The sequence below is a fragment of the Meriones unguiculatus genome, chromosome 12 (assembly GCF_030254825.1).
Source record: "Meriones unguiculatus strain TT.TT164.6M chromosome 12, Bangor_MerUng_6.1, whole genome shotgun sequence".
Lineage (NCBI taxonomy): Eukaryota > Metazoa > Chordata > Mammalia > Rodentia > Muridae > Meriones > Meriones unguiculatus.
Genome location: NC_083360.1, coordinates 8965849 through 8987392, shown reverse-complemented (window position 1 = coordinate 8987392; position 21544 = coordinate 8965849). Strand labels below are relative to the sequence as shown.

At 35.9% G+C, this 21544-nt stretch overlaps 1 pseudogene; it reads left to right on the top strand.

Moving 5' to 3' along the window:
* The first annotated feature begins 19370 nt into the window (after nucleotides 1–19370).
* Nucleotides 19371–21107, top strand: LOC110563102 (large ribosomal subunit protein eL42-like; annotated as a pseudogene).
* Nucleotides 21108–21544: the final 437 nt, after the last annotated feature.

The window sequence follows — 21544 nt, the reverse complement described above, 5'->3', positions numbered from 1 at the left end:
CATCTGTAGGCATCTTCATCCCCAATCTCAAGCTGTACTACAGAGCAATAGTAATAAAACCTGCATGGTATTGGCATAGAAACAGAAAGGAGGTTCAATGGAACCGAATAGAAGACCCAGAAATAAACCCACACACCTACGAATACTTGATATTTGACAAAGAAGCCAAAACCATTCATTGGAAAAAAAGACAGCATCTTCAACAAATAGTGCTGGTCCAACTGGATGTCTACATGCAAAAAAATGAAAATAAATCCATATTTATAAATCCATATTTATCATCCTGCACAAAACTGAAGTCCAAGTGCATCAAAGACCTCAACATAAAACCAGATACTCTAAATCATTTAGAAGAAAAAGTGGGGAAGAGCCTAGAACTCATTGGCACAGGAGACAACTTCCCGAACAGAACACCAACAGCACAGGCTCTAAGAGCAACAATCAATAAATGGAACCTCATGAAACTGAAAATCTTCTGTAAAGCAAAGGGCACCATCATCAAAACAAAATGACTGCCTACAGATTGGGAAAGAATCTTCACCAACCCTTTATCTGACAGAGGGCTAATATCTAGTATATATAAAGAACTAAAGAAGCTGAAAAGCAACAAACCAAGTAATCCACTTAAAAAATGGGGAACAGAGCTAAACAAAGAATTCTCCATAGAGGAATACTGAATGGCAGAGAAGCACTTAAAGAAATGTTCAACCTCACTAGCCATTAGGGAAATGCAAATCAAAACAACCCTGCGATTTCACCTTACACCCATCAGAATGGCCAAGATGAAAAATTCAAGTGACAACACATGCTGGAGAGGTTGTGGAGTAAAGGGAAACCTCCTCTACTGCTGGTAGGAATGTAAACTGGTACAACCACTTTGGAAGTCAATCTGGCGTTTTCTCAGACAATTAGGAATAGTGCTTCCTCAAGACCCAGCTATTCCACTGCTAGGTATATACCCAGAATTAGCTCCAGTACACAACAAGGACATTTGCTCAACCATGTTTGTAGCAGCTTTATTTGTAATAGCCAGAACGTGGAAACAACCCAGATGTCCATCAATGGAAGAATGGATACAGAAATTGTGGTATTTTTACACAATGGAATACTACTCAGCAATCTGAAAGGAGGAAATCATGAAATTTGCAGGCAAGTAGTGGGATCTAGAAAAGATCATTCTGAGTGAAGTATCCCAGAAGGAGAAAGACAAACATGGTATATACTCGCTTATATAGACCAACAAGATATGATAAACATAATGAAATCTACACACCTAAAGAAGATAATCAAGAAAGTGGACACAGGCGAAGATGATCAATCCTCATTTAGAAAGACAAATGGGATGTGCATTTAAGGTATGACAGGAGTCTACCACAAAAGGCATCTGAAAGACTCTACCTAGCAGTGTTTCAAAGCAGACACTAAGACTCATAACCAAACCCTCGGCAGAGTGCAGGGAATCATATGAAAGAAGGGGAGTTAGTATGATATGGAAAGGATAGGAGCTCTACAAGGACCAAATATATCCGGGCACAGGGTCTTTTCTGAGACCGACACTCAACCAAGTACCATCTATGGATATAACCTAGAACTTCTGCTCAGATGTGGCCTGTGGTAGCTCAGTAACCAAGTAGTTTTCAAAAGTAAGGGGAACAAGGACTATTTCTAACAGGATCTCAAGGGCAGGCTCTTTGACTCCCCCCCCCCCCAGGGGAGGAGCAGTCCTGTTAGGCCACAGAGGAGGACTTTGCAGCCAGCCCTGAAGATACTGGATAAAACAGGGTCAAATGAAAGGGGAGGAGGTCCTCCCCTATCAGTGGACTTGGAAAGGGGCAGGGAGGAGACCAGGGAGGAAATGTGGGGTTGGGGAGGGAATGAGGGAGTGGGATACAGCTGGGACACAGAGTTAACAAAATGTAACTAAAAAGAAAAATAAAATAAAATAAAATAAAATAAAAAAAAACAAGAAAAGAAACTCTGTGAGCCTTACTTAGCAGATGTCTCTGGGCCTTGTTCTTCTGGTGTCTTTGACTGTTCGCTTCTGAAAATTCTTCCTTTCCATCTTCTGGGGGTTCCCTGCGCATCAAGGGAATGGACTACAGAGATCTCCAATTTGGCTTCTCTCTATATCTAATATTTAGCTGTATTTCCATTTTTTGAGGAGTAACTTAAGTTGGGTGGGTAGGGAGGAGAGGAGCATCTGGGAGAACTTGAAAGAGGGAAAGGCTATGATCAAAATATGTTTAAATTTAAAATTGCTTTAAATAATAAAAAATATAAAAAGAATAGACACAAATTATAGAACTATAAATCATGAAGCTCAGCTACATAGAATGACATTAAATGAATGTAAAACAAATGAGGTTGCTTTTAAGAAAGTTAAAAAGGACATTTTACTCAAATGGAAAAGGGTAGTGGAAAGCGTAATTTATTTTCTAATAGTTTTTCATCAGAGGTTATATTTAAATTGATATATACCTTAATGGCATACAAGTGATAAATGTTGTGATATATGTGAAACTTAGATTCTTTAAAACTGAATGCAAAATACCAAAAGAAAGAAGTAGATGTTTTGATTATTATCAGTATTATATTTAAGTATATATGCCTTCTGTTTGCAGCATTCAATATTTTCTTTAAGCTTATGAAATCTATTTTATGAACCTTAAATTAATTACTAAAAGTTTTATAGAAATTACCTCATTTTTCCCAGTAGGCATCTCCGATTTTGCTTTTTTGTTTCAAAAGTGCTGTAATTTATGCATATGATAAAGTAAGTCAGATTTAGCATGGTTGAATTATGCTTAAACCGCACATGCTTGTATCTTCATTAATAACTGGACTCTGAAATAATGACTAAAAGATGGACAACAAATTAGTTATGTGTTACCTAACTTTGATAATGAGTTTATTTCATAGAACTTTTCATTCAATCAAACCGGAGTTTTTACTCTCATCAGCAGGCGAGTAGTATGCCATTGTAATTTGGCATTAATAATCACTAAACAAAATTAAAATTGTCTCTAAAATGAAAAAGAAATAATCCTGCAAAGCTTTCCACCTCAATTATTAATGTATTGATGTATAATATGTAGATATTATTATTTAAATTATAGGCTCAATTGCCTTAATATGTAACAGAATTGGCTCTCTCTAATCTTCAGGTTAATTTTTTGTTATAAATATTTTAAGGGATTGTCTTTTGGTTTTGTTTTATCTATCTATCTATCTATCTATCTATCTATCTATCTATCTATTTAAATTTATTCACTTGGTATTCCCCACTGTAGCCCTCTGTCTCCTCCCAGTTTTACTCTCCTTCTCTCTTCTCCCCCTGTGCCCTTTCCCTAGTCCCCTGATAGGGGAAGAGGATCAGACCCTAACCTATCAGATTTCATCAAGGCTGGTTGCATCATCTTCCTCTGTGGCCTGCCAAGGCTGCACCCCCAGGGGGAGGTGATCAAAGAGAGGGTCACTGAGTTCACGAAGAGATTTTCAAATACATGTGATGATTTGATTTTGTGGTTTTAAAACTTTGCAATACTGTTTGAACTAGTAAAGAAACTACATCTTAACTCTAGTTTCCCTGAAGCAAGTCGTACTAACATTCATGAGCCTGGTACAGTTTAAGGAAATGCTGTCAGGAGAACGTCAGTTTGCAGGTGCTGCTTGATTTATGATGGTTCTACGAATCCCACGGCGAAACAAAAATATAGTAAGTCAGTTATTAATTCTTACCAAACAACATAGCTTGGCAGCACAGTTCACTGCTACATAGGTAGGTTTGTTTTATTTTGTGTTCCTGTGGCTTGTTGGAAGATAAAGTTTGTGCTGATGTCACATCACCAGGGATTAACTTACTGCATTCAGTTAGTCTGAGTCAGTCTCACAGTTCAAATGCTGAGTGTGAGATCCAAGCTCCCCAGACTGCTTTGGAGCTATCTTAATGTAAAAGTAAACTTGCTAGTTACAGCATCATATGTCTATGTCCATGTGTAATTTCATACTGCGCTTCAACATTTTGTTGTGGTCTCACAGGGAGAAATGACAAATTACTACACTTCTAAGTTTGGTCATGTTAGAGGAATATGCACTGTTGGCATTGGTGGATAAAAAAACAAACAACACAAACATCCCAGTTATTTTTACTGCCTTCTCCCACTTTCTTTTTTTTTCTCTGGGGGAGGTAACAATGCTAGCTTTATTACAATGGATAAAATTATAATGAAGACATCCAAAGCCCTGGAGCTGATTGAAATTGAACAATAAAAGGGGCCTAAATCTACTTCATCCCCATCTCCATCTTTTGTTATAATAGAAGAAAAACTGTATAATCAAGTTATTATGAATAATTTTGTACTGACAAGTCTATATGGACAACAGCTAGATCTTAAGTACTTTTATCTCTTCTCTTTGCTACAATACAAGATACAATGAATGCTTAGTATACATAGGTAGAGCAACTGAAAATCAGATACACAACACTCAGAGGACAGAGGTAATGAAAATTCCAAACTAATGTAGACATTAAATATATTCTAATCAAAATAGAATATTTGTAAAAGGCTTTCTCACATCAGAGTATTGTTTTAACCAACTGAAAACAAACACAAAATGTGTTTCTTGTTATATGTCCATGTATCTTTATTGTTCTTGACTCTGTAGCTTTTGAAGGAGTTTTGCTTAATAGGAACAAAGATAGAAAAGAAAGGTTCATAAAAATAATATTAACTTTTTTCAAATAATTAATTCAATATACAAAGGAAAAAAGAAGAAAGAAGTGTCATAATTGATACCAATTTTTAATATAGTAAGCAGCATTTTTCCACAAAATTATTTAACTTCCTTTACTTCAATTGGTTTTTTAAAGGATGATAAACAGGTTGCTAAATAAGCACTAATTCTAATTTAGAAAGCATGATGAGTTATTTACATTTACAAAAATTTATTATGATCTCAAAAATTACTATATTTACTTAAATTTGCTATTCTTTATAGTTTATATTTTTAATTTTAATTTTAAAATTTTGTGTTAATTATAGTTTATTCACTTTGTATCCCAGCTGTAGCCCTCTCCCTCATCTTCTCCCTTTCCCTCCCTCCCTCTTTTCTTCACTCCAAGTTCACTGATAGGAGAGGTCCTCCTCCCCTTCCATCTGACCCTAGTCTATCAGGTTTCATCAGGACTGGCTGCACTGTCTTCCTCTGTGGTCAGACACTAATGCTGCTTTCCCCTCTGGGGGAGGTGATCAAAGAGCCAGACACTGAGTTCATCTCAGAGATAGCCCCTGTTCCCTTTACTAGGATACCCACTTGGATACCTAACTGCCATGGGCTACATCTGAGCAGGGGTTCTAGGTTATCTGGATTCATGGTTCTAGGTTGGAGTATCAGTCTCAAAAAATACCCCTGGGCCCAGATTTCTTGGTTCTGTTGCTCTGCTTTTATTTTTCTTTTTCATATCCACTTAGGGTAAATGTAAAAAATTTACATAATATTATGATTGTTTAACATTGTGTCGTCATCACTGATATACGACAGAGTGCCGTATGAAAAATATAGAATTATAATAATTGAATATTAATGTTCATATTTATGTTTTTGTAATATATATATATTTAATGTATATAAACTGACATAGTTATCAGAATCATTTTGTTAACATATTTTCGTAATGCATGTTTACTGATCAGTTTTACAGACATTTACCTTCTTCAGAAAGCTATCTATGAACCTATACATATTGCCCCCTCTTTTACATGTATATCTTTTGGCGCTTTTTTTTGCCTTTTTAAGGCAGTTTATTTTTTAATTTTTTTATATTAATTACAGTTTATTTACTTTGTATCCCAGCTGTAGCCCCCTTCCTTCTTCCTTCCCAATCCCACCCTCCCTCTCTCATCTCCTCCCATTCCCCTCTCCAAATCCACTGATAGGGGAGGTCCTCCTCCCCCACTTCCATCTGACCCTAGCTTATCAGGTCTCATCAAGACTGGCTGCAGTGTCCTCCTCTGTGGCCTGGCAAGGCTGCTCCCTCCTTGAGAGGGGTAGTCAAAGAGCCAGCCACTGAGTTCATATCAGAGACAATCCCTGTTCCCCTTACTAGGGAACCCACTTGGGTACTGAGCTGCCATGGGCTACATCTGAGCAGGACTGTGGTACATTTATCCAATATGTAAACACTATTAATATGTGAACACTACTCAGAAATTAAAAATAAAGAAGTCATGAAATTTGCAGGCAAATGGTGGGATCTAGAAAAGATCATCCTGAGTGAGGTATCCTAGGAGCAGAAAGACACACACGGTATATATTTACTTATAAGTTGATATTAGACATATAAATATAGAATAAACATACTAAAATCTGTGTACCTAAATAAGCTAAGCAAGAAGGAGACCCTGGGTAAGGAGCAATCATCATTCAGATAGACAAATGGAATGGACATTGGAAGAAGGAGAAAAGAGGAAACAAGATAGGAGTCTACCAGAGAGGGCCTCTTAAAGACTCTACCCAGCAGTGTATCAAAGCACATGCTAAGACTCATAACCAAACTGGGCAAACTGCAGGGAATCTTGTGAAAGAAGGGAGTGATAGAAAGACCTGGAAGGGACAGAAGCTCCACAAGGAGAGCAACAAAACCACAAAACAATATCTGGGCACAGGGTTCTTTTTTGAGAGTCCAAGATTTTACTTTCTTTTAAACAATTATCTTGCAGTTATTGTGAGATGTGTTTCAATGTCTCCCTTGTTCAACCCCATAGCGACTGGTACTGTACATATGATTATACAGTGAGTACTCAAGTTTTCCTTTAACTTCTACTAGTTGGCCATTTTTCTGCTGAACTATAAACATTTCTACACCCATATAAACTGCTAGAGGTTTTGACATTAAGTTTTCTAAAGGTAAGCACTGTTAATATGTGAAACCACATGCTAGGCAACCTCATGTTTACTTTCTGGGTAGGCACCTACTTGTGACTCTATGTGTCCAACAGAACAATAAGTGAACATCACAGCACAATTTCAATTAGTCATGTAATTCAGGCTTATTATAGCGAGATGAAAATATTTTCTTATTTATCAATGTAGTGTTCTCATTATTCATAGAGGAAAGGATTATGGTCTGTGACAAATTAGTTGGTTCAAATTTAAATCAAAAATATAAATGTATTTCACAATATTAACAGTAAGGAGATTGCTGAAAACAAGAGTCTAACTAACATGTTTTTTAAAAAAATCCTTTTATATTGTTATTTGCATTCGTACATTTTTGTTGTATGTGCATATGTGTATGTGTTTGTCTCTGTGTATACGTGACTTGAAACTAGAGGTCAATGTCAGGTGTCATCCTCTATTGCTGTACTCTACTTTATGAGACTCTCTGACCCTGGAGTTCATTGTGTCAGCTGGAGAGGCTGCTTCACAAACACGAGTGCTCTGCCCATTTTCCCAGCCCTCAGTGTTAAAATTTCAGATACTCCATAAGACCCAACTCTTATAAAAATGATAGAGTTTGAACTTTGGTCTTCATGGATGCCTGTACAGTTAAAAAAAAAAAAACAAACTTAATACTTAACAATGAATTTTTTGATTTGGAAACAATCCAGTAATACTTATTATGATAAAACTAATCTGCTTTCCCAATGAGGAAACTTTTCTCTAGAAACATAACTCTTCTGTGAAGGTATGAACTCAATTAGTGTCATCAAAAATCTCTTTTAATTGGCTTCACTGCCTACTCATCTTATGTCAATAAAACTTGTTTAAATTTAATCCATGATCTATATCTAAATTCATTAAACTTCCTCTGTATACATTTCTTCTGTAATGAGCCAAATTCTAATAACATACAACAAAAATTTGTCTGTGGACTAATAAGTTACACTTTTTAAGAATTTGTTTTTGCATATATTAATAACAAGCATACCCACTTGTATTTCTAACATTAATTGATTTATTTGAATTACATAAAATATTAGTACAGAATTTTTTAAGTTTTTATGTAGAAAACTTACATATTTATGTTACCTACACATCATTTGGGGGGATTAAGTATTACCGTCTCTTATCACCAGCACATGGAAAAGATCACTTTTAATAGAAAAAAAACAATTCTATTAAAATGTAAATGTAAAGGTATTGACTATTCTCATAGTTGGAAAACAGATATTAAGTTGTTTATAGTCAGTGGTAGTTGAGTAATATAGAATGTGATTGTAGTAAATAATTTGAGGAAAAGGACAAGTTCTCTACCCATTCTTCTTTGTGTGCAGTATGAGAGTTTTGGCCAGAAAGCAAGCAACCTAGGGTGTCTATCATTCTTCAGTCCCTGTTGAAGTTATGTTTTTGATGTTGTTCGCTTGTCTTTGAGATATGATCTTTCATTAAATTGAAACTTACTAAATAGACCAGGCTATCTGGTCAATGATTTCCAGAAATTCATCTGTTTCTGCCTGTCTGTTGCTGGAATTACAAGTGTGTGTCCCTACACTCATCGTTTTTCATGGGTTCAGGAAGTCAAGTTCATTTCTTTGTGAGCACATAGCCTGAATTTTACCAAATTAGTCATGTCTTCGATATCTGGCTTTCTCATCTTCCCTAAGAGAGCAAAGGAAAATACTTTTCACAGGTGTTATTACTAATTCTCATCTCAAATAGTTTGAACACCACACCAAGTAAAGGTGCCTATTCACTGGCATTTTCTGGCTGAGTGGATTAAAATTTATGACTGTAATGACTGACTAGCATGTGGTTATCATTCAAGACTCTCACTAAGGTCAGAACTTGATCACAGGTAAATTATTTGGAAGATAATTGCAAGTATATTATTGGGAAAGCCATTGAATGCATGTAAGAAATTATTATGAAATTATTTTTCAGACTGGCACATTGCCACCAGATTTCACGTGGTTGCTGGTGCTGAAGAACTATCCCACTGACAACTAAAGGACAATACTTGCAGTATTTTCAGCTCCAGGGGCTCTATAAAAGATCTCTAGGCACACAGAGGCAATGCAGATGACATCAGGTGGCTACTCATGCCAGAGATGGCACAAATGGTTTTGGCACAAGTACCAAAACACATATACTACAGCCTTTATAGGTCTAGGTGTTACAGAGGCAAAAGTTGTTTTGAACAGTAGAGATGACTGGCCTTTGTGGAGCTTCTTTTTTTGGTAACACTGATGGGTGAAAATGCACTTACATCGCTCATTTCATCATTTGTTTGAGCTTTGAGCTTTTAAGGTTTGTAAAAATTTTAATAGTTTGCAATCAATCTTATCCTGAAAAACATTTGTGTCTGTTATATCAGTGATTTAATTTCAAACCTTATGGAAAAAGAGAGAGAGAGAGATGGGATGGGGGAGGAACTCCACAAGGAGATCAACAGAGTCAAAAATCCTGGGCCCATGAAGTCCTGTGCAGAGACCTATACTCCAATGAAGGACCATGCATGGAGAGGACCTAGACCCCTGTTCAGAGGAAGCCCATAGGCTGCTCAGTTTCCAAGTGTGTTCCCTAGTAAAGGGTACAGGGGCTGTCCCTGACATGAAATTAGTGGCTGGCTCTTTGATCACCTCCTCCTGGGAGGGGGGTGCAGCCTTGCCAGGCCACAGAGGAAGATCATGCAGACAGCCTTGATGAGATATGATAAGCTAGGGTCAGATAGAAGGGGAGGAGGTTCTCCCCTATCAAGGGACTAGGGAAAGGGCATAGGGTGGGGAAGAGGGAGGGCAGGTGGGACTGGGAAGAGATGAGGGAGGAGGCTTCAGAAGGGATACAAACTGAACAAATTGTAATTAATTAATTAAAAAGATTTATTTACTTGGAAACATAGAAAACAGCATTGATATTAAGGAACATGAAGTAGCAGTTCCAGAATATTTCTGGTAGTTATTCACAAGAATATTATCTTTATAAGCAGACCACAACATGTGAATAAATATAGTTACTGTTTTTCATATAGGACATTCATATTTCCCTAAAACAAAAATGAGTAAAGTAAATTTGAAATAATTTACTGAATAGACATCTTTCATGTTTATTGTCTCACAGGGTATTTTAATATTGTTATTATAAAAAAAGCATGTTGTATATACAATTTAATTTTTTGAGATTTCTCATGGATCTTAAATTATAAAAAGAGACTATTATACTAATTATTTTTTATGTTGGGAGAAAATAATAGTTTTGATCTCAAAGGCAATTTTAACCACTCAAGTAGAAAGTATATTAAATTAAAATGCAAGGAACATTTAAAGTATTTACTATTTCAATAAAATATGTATAAGCTACCTTATGCCTTGTGATTTTTATTCTAAAATTCTCATTAACGTCTGGGACAACAGCTCCACAAGGGTTATGAGACTGTTTCTTCTATGAGACTGTTTCTCCAGCCAAGGACCAGGTATGGACATAACCTAGAACCTCTGTTCGGATGTAGCCCATGGTAGCTCAGGATCCAAGTGTGTGTCCCAGTAAGAAGAACAAGGCTCTTTGAAAACCCTCCAACTCCACCCAAGGGAGAAGCAGCCTTGCTAGGCAACAGAGCAGGACATTGCAACCAATCCTGATGATACCTGATAAGCTAGGTTCCAATGGAAGGAGAGAAGGACCTCCTCTATCAGTGGACTTGGAGAGGGGAATGGGAGGAGATGAGGGAGGAAGGGTGATATTAGGAAGGAATGAGGAAGGGGACTATAGCTGGTATACAAAGTAAATAATCTGTGATTAATATAAAAAATAAAAAAATTATAAAAAAATAAAAAATAAAAGTAAATAGACATACCCATCTTAAAAAACAAACAAATATTTGGAACAAACTTGCTCATTTTTTGGTGTCAATGTCTAGAAAGCTTGATAACACTGAATTAGATCCTGATTAGCAATCTTTTACTTGAAGCCTTACATAGCTACTGAAAAATTACAATTGGACAAGAGTATTTAGTTGAAAAAGTGTTTGGGATGTTAAAAATGGATAGTATTCAAAGCACACTTGGGAAAAATTAATTTCTCCTTGAGCTGTGCAGAGAAAAGATATTTATTAACAGGATCTGGATTTAGTTTCCAGCTTCCTGTGGCAGACAGTGTTTTGCAGAGAAGATTATACTATGACTTCTATGCCATTTCTCTTAACATTGTAGCGTTGCCATTTCTACACTGTATATAGAGCAATTCTCTGACTGGGGAATATAGGTGAATTTGTCATTTCTCTAACCAACAAGGTGAACAGGAGTTGAAAGGAGTGACTTCTGACAACAGGAGGAGGGAGATTCTGGCTCATTTGTTCAGAGACAGATATTGGAACACTGTTGGTTATGCTACTATATATATATATATATATATATATATATATATATATATTATATAAAGCATAATAAATATATATTAATATATATTAATCTTTAGCTTCCTTGCCCTGAGGAAGCATCATGAGGAAGATAGGGACTACATTATGATCTAGTGGAGAGAGAGAAAGAGGAAGCCAGAGCAACTATTTATTGTGGTTTTGTGATTTTTAAAGCTACCACTTTTTATGTATAGTGATTTTAAAGATAATTCTCCATCCTGTTGTCCTAAGTTTAGATACTAAAATAAATAAGAGCTATTGTGAACCAGATAACAAACCTAAACCTACCATGAATTATCAAGCCACAAAAATTTGAGGCAGTACCGATACTACTATATGGGTTTTCTGGATATATACAAGCACTTCTTGAATAATTCCATTGTAAGACAATGTACATTAACAGTCAGATGACTAGTGTTCTTAGTTACTTATTTTATTATTATTGGCTGGAAGGATATATGAAACGGCTACTAGTAATATGTCCTCAACTCGGATAAATAGGTGTAATATTTTGGGGGGTTGTTTTGTTTTTGTGGGGATAGAGACCATACTAAAGCCATCCCCAGCCCTGTTTCCTTGTATTTTAGAGGCTGGGCTGGTGATCCAGTTAAGACTTGTCTTACATTTGCCCAGGCTCATCATGGATTTGTGAGCTTTCTGTCTCTCAGTCTAGAGTGCTGAAATCGTAGGTGTGCAACACAGTGAATCATGTGAAAGACTACGCAGGAGGTCTGGTGAGTGAGGCTATTTTAGTTGGATCTAAAACACGACTGTGTCTTGCATTCATATGTAGTATAGCCTCTACTGGCTCCCAAGTTGATTCCAGATTTCTGAGGCCTAAGTAAAACCTGGCATTTCTCTTGCAGTATTTTTCTTGAAAGTGCCAGAGTAAATCAGTACAAGGAGTTAGAAAAATAAGTTGTTGATGGGAATAATTTGAAAGTCTCAGCAACTGTGCACAGACAAAGATGGAAAATTGTGATATTTATAGCAACTGTTTTCCCTAGTGCCTGAGCAAAGTATAAATATTGTTTTTAATGCATGTAATATTTTGTTTCCGTGTATATATGTGTTCTGTGTGCATACGTGTTGCCTGCTGAGGTTTGAAGAAGGCTTTGCGTTGTCTAGAACTGTAGTTACATGTGGTTGGCAGCTATCATGTGGGTGACCATAACTAAATCTTTGCACTCTGCAAGAATTACACGTGTTGTAAACTACCCAGTCATCTATCTATTCTCTAGCGAAGTATATTTGACAAGGAAATAAGTGGTGCTTTCTTCTACTTACCTCTCTGCCACCACACTTTATTGGCAAACTATTCTCAACAGTTTTACATTTAGTTTCTCCATGGGATCAGCGATAATTATAAAAACCATTACATCAAAATAAATAACCTGTTTTTGAAGTCTTACATTTACTACTGTATTAAACTATTTAGTCATCTAATTTACTTTAACAAATATGGTATTACAATATACAGTTATGAATGAGCACTACACAAATGATTACTGTAAAAACTTGTTATGATTTTTTTTCTAACAGTAAGATAACCAACTGTGTACTGTTAATTACAGGAAGCATATAACATATTTCGCTGAAATTCTTTGAAGATGTTTCTCCTATCCTGTTACTCCAAAGGTTGCTTTTGGTCTGTCATGGTGTCGCATGGGTCACAGAAACTGAAAACAAACTAAGACAGAGAAAACTTGCAGAATTTTGTTAGAATTATAAAGTGCCATAGGAGAGAGATAGTCCTGATTACAGGTATATACCCAACATGTAGAAAACCAAATTAGTTTAGAATGAAGTAGTCAGCTTGTTCTTGCCATATACTTAAGAAGCAAATACTATTATACATATTAGACTAAAATTAACGGCATGCTTAAAAAAAAGAACATTGAGGTTTGTTCTATGACATAGTTTGACATTATTTTAAATTATAGTATCCATCTTTGAAATGGAAAAAATATGATTATTTTTCAGTCATATGCTATAATATGCTGTTTGACTCTTCCCATGTATAGAAGTGATGTACATTAATGTAAAAACAAAATCTCAAGTTTGTTAAAAAATACCAACAATCTAAAATGTATTGTAAAACTTAATAATTCTATAATTAGCAGAGTCATGTGGTTAAATAAAATTTAGATTGTCTAGGTGTGGATAAAATATGCCTACTTACCTTTAGAAAACAGTGCTCTTGAATGTCAGAGTACTGTTCCCACAATTCAAAATGATTAACATTAAACATTAATTTTGGTGGTTATTTACCAATAACAGATTTAACTCTATTGTGCCTTTATTTTAAAAATTATTGAACTAGATGAATACTTAGGTTTTTATTTATAGAATACTATGCCTTTATTTTTTTGAAGTTACAAGTGTAGACAAATGCTTTTGTTCAAAACTCATTAGAAATTTTCCAAAAAGGCAACTTCTCAAATGCTCATACTTCTCCTTCTTTATCCGAGGTGTAAATATCACACCAAAGCCTTTGTCAGTCTTTTTTATTTCAGTGAGTATTAGAAACTGTTGACTTGAGAAAAGTAGATACCAGTTTTCATTTGAAAACCATCCAACCTGACATAGGATATATCATTACAAACAATGGAAGGAATGAATTAAAGAGAGACCTTTGAAGTTTAGATTTTTCTAAACTTCTTATAAGATTTTTTTGGCCATTAATTTATGTCTTTTTTCAATAAGCATCTTGAATATAAATTTCTTCAATTTTGTTTTGCTAGTCCTTTGATACAAAGGTTTTCAATATTTGGCCTTCCTTTAAAGGAAAGATTTGAGGCTGTGAACACACGGAGAGAGGACCATCTTTGAAATAATTCTGTGTTCATCTTTGGAAGATACTTCATAGTGTCTCAACAGATTTGTTCAATCTTCACTGGCAAACATTTGAAATTTTGTATATTTAACCATTTTATTTATGCATATATAAGGAAATTTTGAATATGTTTTATAAGTTGCCAATGGTGTCATTTGTCCCTCAAATATCACGAAAGAGATCTTCTAACGTTTAAAAGAAAATTTTTTATTGCTTGTGTAGAAACAAGGTCTTACAATATAGCCCTGGCTCACTAGGAACTCAGATAATCTACCTCTGCCTCCCTTGGCCGGGGACTAAAGTCATGTGCTACCAGTAATCTACAGACTCCTTCATCAATTTTTAAAATGGTGCTGGTGACACATGTCTTTTAATACACAGTCCATCAGGCTGCCCTCAACTCATATTCTTTTTGCCTCAGCCCTTGGGTGCTGTTATTATAAGCTACACCTTCATTTTTGAGTAAAGATTTCCAAATTGACATTCTTTATTAAATATGTTAAGATAGCACTAAATTATTCCCTCAGTGGAACAAGTTGAGATTGAAGCCCGGTTCTGTAATTGTACTCTGAATGATATCTTGTAATTTTCTGACTTTGTGATGAATTATGATGAACTTGTATGCTTCTTCCCCAGGAGTGTAAGCATGGAGGGTCTGAGGGCTTACAACTTCCATTTCATTTGAAAAACTTTTAGCTGTTAATGTAAATATTTTCTGCTGCCTCATTATCTTCTTGGACTCGGATTACATGGCTATTTAGCCACTTTATATTACTCTACAATGGCTCCAGTGCTCTGTTCAATTATTCAAGATTTTTTCGCTATATATTTCATTGGAAGTAATTATTTCTTCTATGTCAAAGTTCACTGATCTTCCTGATACCACACCTATTCTACCCTGAACACTTTTCAAATCTCCTGTTTCCGTATCTGGACATGTCATAGAAGTACTTTAAAAATATTACAGTTCTGTTTTCATCATGTAAACAAAATTATATTGATTATGTATTTTATTATTTTAAAAGTAATTTAATCTCACAAAATCTTAAAGAGCCAGCATTATCAAAGAATATAATAAATTAATTTTTCCTCATATTTCATAGGTTACTGATATCTTTTGTTATTAATGAAATATTAAATATTGCTATTATCCATTAATATGCATTTCTGTTATAATTATACAAACATCTGCATATAGTGTATCAGGAATGCAATTCATTTACTACATATCATTGACTATCTTAAAATAATATTTTATTAGATAATGAAATAGCTTAAATAACTGACAATAAGGTTCAGACAGAATTTCCTTTTTTAAATGAGGCAATGTAGTTTATTGCAGTTATATATAAAGACAGACAACATAATTCTCATTGGACATACTTACATAAAATTTAAACTGACTCCATATTTACTAGCTTTCTGACCTAGAACAAGTTACTCAAATTTTCTAGACCTCAAAGCCCCCTCATTCTTCTGATTCATCATCTATGCTTCCTCCCTCTTTCTCACCATCCCCTTCCCTTAATCATCCTAAATAGAGACTCCTCCTTCCCTATTAGCTAAACCCAGCCTATTGAGTCTCAGAAGACTGCCTCCATCTTCTTCCTCTCTGGCCTGGCCAGGTTGTCTGGGCAGGGGTAAGTGATCAAGGAGCAGGTAACAGAGTCCATGTCAGATATGGCTTCTGCTGCCCTTACCAGGAGACCCACATGGAGACAGCGGCCTATGGGCTACATCTGAGCAAGGGTCTAGGTCCTCTACATTTATGGCCTTTGGTTGGTGCATCATCTCTGTAGGCATCTCTGGGCCCAGATTTGTTGACAGTGTTGGTCCCCTCTGAGTCCTTCTATACCCTCAGTCTTTTATTAGACTACCTTAGCTCTGCTCAAAGTTTGTCTATGAGTCTCAGCATTTGCTTCAATGCCCTGCTTGTTGAAGTCTTTCAGGGGATATCTGTGGTAGGATCCCATCCTGCTCCCTCTCTTCAACCTCTAGGGTGTCTATTCTACTTGTCCTTCTTAAGCATCCTCTCTAGGGTCCTCCTTGTTATTTAGCTTCGTTAGGTCTCTAGAATGTAGTATAGTTATCCTGTGTTAAATGGGTAATATCCATTTATAAATGAGTATATACCATGATTGTTTTCTGAGTCTGGGTTACCTAATTCAAGATGATCTTTTCCAGATCCATTCATTTGCCTGGAAATTCCATGATATCCTTTTTTTTTTTATTTAGTATTTGAACAGAAATATTGAACGGTCAGGAAATACTTAAAGAAATGTTCAGTGTCATTAGTCATCAGAAAAAGATAATTCGAAATGACTCTGAGATTCCATCTTATATAGAATCTATCATAATGGCTAAGATCAAAAATGCATGACAGCACATGCTTAAGAGGGTGTGGAGAAATGGGAATACTCCTCCATTGCAGGTGTGAGTGCAAACTCATACAACCACTTTGGAAATGAATGTGGCGCTTTCTCAGAATATTACCAATAGTGCCACCTCAAGACCCAGCTGTACCACTCCTGGGCACATATTCAAAAGATGATCTACCATGCAACAAGGACATTTGCTCAACTATGTTCATAGCGGCTTTATTTTGACTCTCAACCAAAGAATGTCTAAAGAAACTGTGGTACATCTATCTATTCAGCTATCAGTTAAAATTTTATTCATTTTCATTCATCATTACCAACTTAAAAATCCTCATTCAGAATGGCAAATAAGATAGATATTGGAAGTAGGTGAAGACAGGAAACAGTATAGGAGCCTTCCACATAGGACCTCTGAAAGACTCTATCCACTAAGGTTTCTAAGGAGATGAGACCCATAGTCAAACTTTGGCCAGCATGCTGGAATCCTTATGGAAAAAGAGGGAGATGGAAATATCTAAAAGAGACAGGAACTCAACATGGAGACCAAAAGAGCCAAAATACCTGGGCTCATGGAAGCCTGCAGTGACCGATATTCCAATGAAGGACCATGCCTGGAGAGGACCTAGATGCCCTGTTCAAAGGAAGCCCATTGGCTGCTCAGTTTCCAAGTGGGTTCCCTAGCAAGGGGTACAAGGGCTGTCTCTGACATAAACTCAGTGGTGGGCTCTTTGATCACTTCCTCCTGAGGAAGGGGTACAGTCTTACCAGGCAACAAAGGAAGATAATGCAACCAGCCTTGATGTGATCTGAGAGGCTAGGGTCAGATAGATGGGGAGGAGGTCTTCCCCAACCAGGGGACTAGGGAAAGGGAATAGTGGGGGAGGGGGAAGGATGGGTGGGACTGGGAGGAGACAATGAGAATGCTGCAGAGGGGATACAAAATGAATAAATTATAATAAATAAATAAATAAATAAATAAATAAATAAATATTGAAAAATCTTTTATGGAAAAATCTTTTATGCACTACATGATTCTTGCTTATTTCATCAGATCTTACTTATATATCTTGAAGGCAAAGCTTTGTCATTATTCATATCATTCTAATCAAGATGTCATTATTCTTTTTTTCCTTTTAAATATTTTTTACCAATTGCATAATTTGTTTATTCAGCATATTGACATTCACAGCATGTATATCTAACTTTGTAACTTTATCACTCATTTTTCCCTAAATATCAACCACAGTATCTTGTCATAAAGACCTTCCTGGATTATCCTGTAGGAAAAGCTGATAGAGTTGCATCAGTGAGTATGCCTTCTGCCCTTGCCTTATTTTTCCTGTATTTTTACATACCATGAATGTCATTTTTATTAAAGTAGAATGTACCTATTATCTTTATATACACTGCTTATAAACAATGTGTTTATCTTCCATTTTCTCCTTCTCACCCTAAAGCTAGAGTAATGCATCCCCAGTTAGCTATAACTATCATTTCTGCTCCTCTGTATAAGTCCCCATGTTTATCATTCCTACAGAGTCCATTGATATATATATATATTTTATTTTTAGTAGTAATCAAATCTTTCTAAAATTAATTCTGAACATATCACCTTGCTTTTGGGGCACAGTTTCTCTCCAAATCTGGAACTTTATTTTTTATTCCAACCAGACTAGTTTTCCAGCAAGTACCCAGGATCTTTCTATCTTTAAGATGTGTATTAGCATACCTACATTTACAGGGGATATGTGTCCTTAGGCTTGTGCATCAACCATTTCACCTGACGATCTATTTCCCTAAGAATTAAATCATTGGTGCGTAGAAATCTACTCTTTGGAATAACCATGAAAAAACCTAGTTTTAATAAATGCCCTGCGTTATAGATGGTTCGTAAACAGACAACCTATTAACATCTGACTAAGGAACTACCTTTGGGAATCATAAACTAATCTTGAAGGTATAAGAGGAAAATCACATACTCACCTGGCAGAACAGATACCATGACCATGAAGGTAGCTTTCATTGCATTGTTCTAACCCTTGTAGTTTCTCTGAATGCAGAAAGAAAAAAAAGAGATACATTTAGAAGACAGTATTAAACATTAAAGCTTTATAGTCATTGGAGCATAAATTAATTAAAAACTATTGAACTCCAAATACATGTTAAATTTTATTCTGAATCCTGAGATTTCATCTGGGAAAAACAGCATAAATGATGCATTATTGACAGTAAAATATATATTCTAGAGTTCTGGAGAAATGGTTCAGAATTTAAGGGTACTTTTTCTATTTTTTAATTATCTATCTACCTATCTATCTATTTGTTACAATTTATTAACTTTGTACCCCTGCTGCAGCCCCTTTCCTCATTTCCTCCCAGTCCCACCCACCCTCCTGCTTCTCCCTCTATACCCTTTCCCTAGTCCCCTGATAGTGGAGGTCCTCCTCCCTTTTTATCTGACCCTAGCCTATAAGGTCTCATGGAGGCTAGTCTTCCTCCATGGCCTGGCAAGGCTGCACTCCCCAGGAGAAGGTGATAGGAGAGCCAGCCACTGAGTACTTGTTCTTAAACAGGACATGGGTTCAGTTCCCAATAGTCGTGTTGATAGTACACGCAGTACAGCAGCCTATACTTCAGCTCTGGAGGATCCAGTGTCTCCTTCTGGCCTTAAAGGAACTCTACATAAATGGTCCATATACATGATGTGACTATTCATATACATAAAACAGTTATACACACACACACGTACAAAGAGTGAGAGTAAGAGAGAGAGAAAGAGAGCCAAAAAATAATACAGTGTGGGATGTTGGATGGAAAGAAGGTGTCCCACAGTTCAAAGGTATGTACAGAATTTTAACAATGAAGTACACAATACTACCTCAAATTTTTGGAATTTATGTACTACGGCACTTTAACAGAAAAAAAAGGGGGAAACTGTATGAATTCTGCAGATTTCTTTTGTCCCTGATATTGTCTGTTGATAAAGTCAAGAATATTAGAGGGAAAGTGGACATTATTAGATTTTCCAAAAAGACACAGAATTGTGAGACATCCTTTGATTTTTCCTCGTGAAATGAAGCAGATTCATTTTTTCATGGCAGTTTTAGCTTGCTACATTAAGACTTATTTCAAGCATATTTTGAATATTAGGATGCATTCTAAATAATTTGATTGTCATAATAAACATCTGAGTTGGAAATCTTAATAAAGATTGTAGAAATAGTTAAGCAAAAAAATGAGTTTATTTCCTCAGCATAGGATAAAAAATAAAATATCAATAAGAGACAATGAAACATAGAATCTAGAAATACCAGACACACAGCTTTATGTGCATTTGAACATCTGCTAATCGTAAGGTCTAAGCAGCTGAGGAAAATTCCACTGGTTTTCAGAGGTTTCCACAACATTCTGGTTTGTTAGAACCCTGAAGTTTTGATGATCTTGTTTAAGCTCTTTCAAAGTTGTACACGCATCCTAACTCCTTGCAGAAAATCCTATTTTATCTAAAATACTCTTATTTAATTCAGTTTGAATGAATAAATGTTGACTAATATAACAATGGTTTACAACTTTGTAAGAACAGAGACCCAGACTCTCATATGAAATGGCCAATGGAAAACTTATTTTTGAAACATTTTTACCCTAAAAACCAAGGACAGCACTGTTGTCTTCAAATCAAGGGCTGGGCTGTGCAGTGTTTATTATTCCTTTGAAGGCCACTGGCATTGTATTTAAATCTATGTGCTTCTTTAGTTTATTTGGTGAAAGGTTTCTGGTTTCCTATAATATATTGTTATAATATGTTGGTTCTTACATAATCAAGTATTAAATCTTGAGAATCTCAAACAACACAAACTAAATTTCTCACAGTTTTAGCACAGCACATAAATACACAATTAAGCTGTCAGGAGGTTCATTCCTAATTAGGGTGAGTGGGAGTAGGTTCTGGGCCAGGCCTATCTCCTTGGCTTAGAAAGGTTTACTTTTCCCCCATGTTATTACATCATCTTTTTTCTGTTTCTCTCTGCAAATGTTGATTTTTCTTCCATGATCAAGAGTGCTTGGATCAGATCCCACTGTGATAATCTTTCTCTAATTTAATTGCCTCTTTAAATGTCCCACCTCCAAATAAAGCTTCATCCTGTAAAGAATAAAAAACATTTACTGCTAGGGCTGTTTCTAATAAGAAACAAAGAAGCTTTCTGAGCTGGTTTCGCTCCCGCGAACATGGCCAGCATTGTGAATACACCAGACATTCTGCAAGAAATGTGGCAAGCATCAGCCCCACAAAGTGACACAGCCCCAGAAGGGTGAGGACACTGAATGTCCAGGGGAAGCGGCGTTATGACAGGAAACAGTGTGGCTATGGTGGGCAGACTAAGCGTGTTTTCCTCAAAAAGGCTGAAACTACAAAGAAGATTGTGCTGAGACTTGAGCACGTTGAGCCCAACTGCAGATCTAAGAGAATGCTGGCTATTTCAAGAAGCATTTTGAACTGGGCAGAGATAAGAAGAGAAAGAGCCAAGTGATCCAGTTCTGAGGCAATATTGTTATGAAGACAATGAAATTGTCAGCTTTTATTCACCTCAAAAAAGAAAAAAATAAAGAGAGAGAGAGAAAGAAAAAGATGTGAGAGAGGCTTAAAGAATTAAATAATAATAAAAATAATTTTACTAAAGTATAAAAGCCTTACCTTGGAATCCAAAAGTAGTTTCATTTTTAATGATAATTTATGCTTTTCTGTGGTTTGGGGTTTTACAGTTTATGTATCAAATAACAACATTTCAGAATTTCCAAGACCAACTGCTTTCTCTTGATCTGTTAACATTGTCAGTTTAGGAAATATGAATCACCCATTTGCACGTTGAAATGGCATTTGGATGAAACTTAATTTTACAGGCTTAATATTGAAATGCCATTGTTAACGTTCTATTATCATTTTCTTTTCTATTGTATGATAAAGCTTCCTCACAAAAT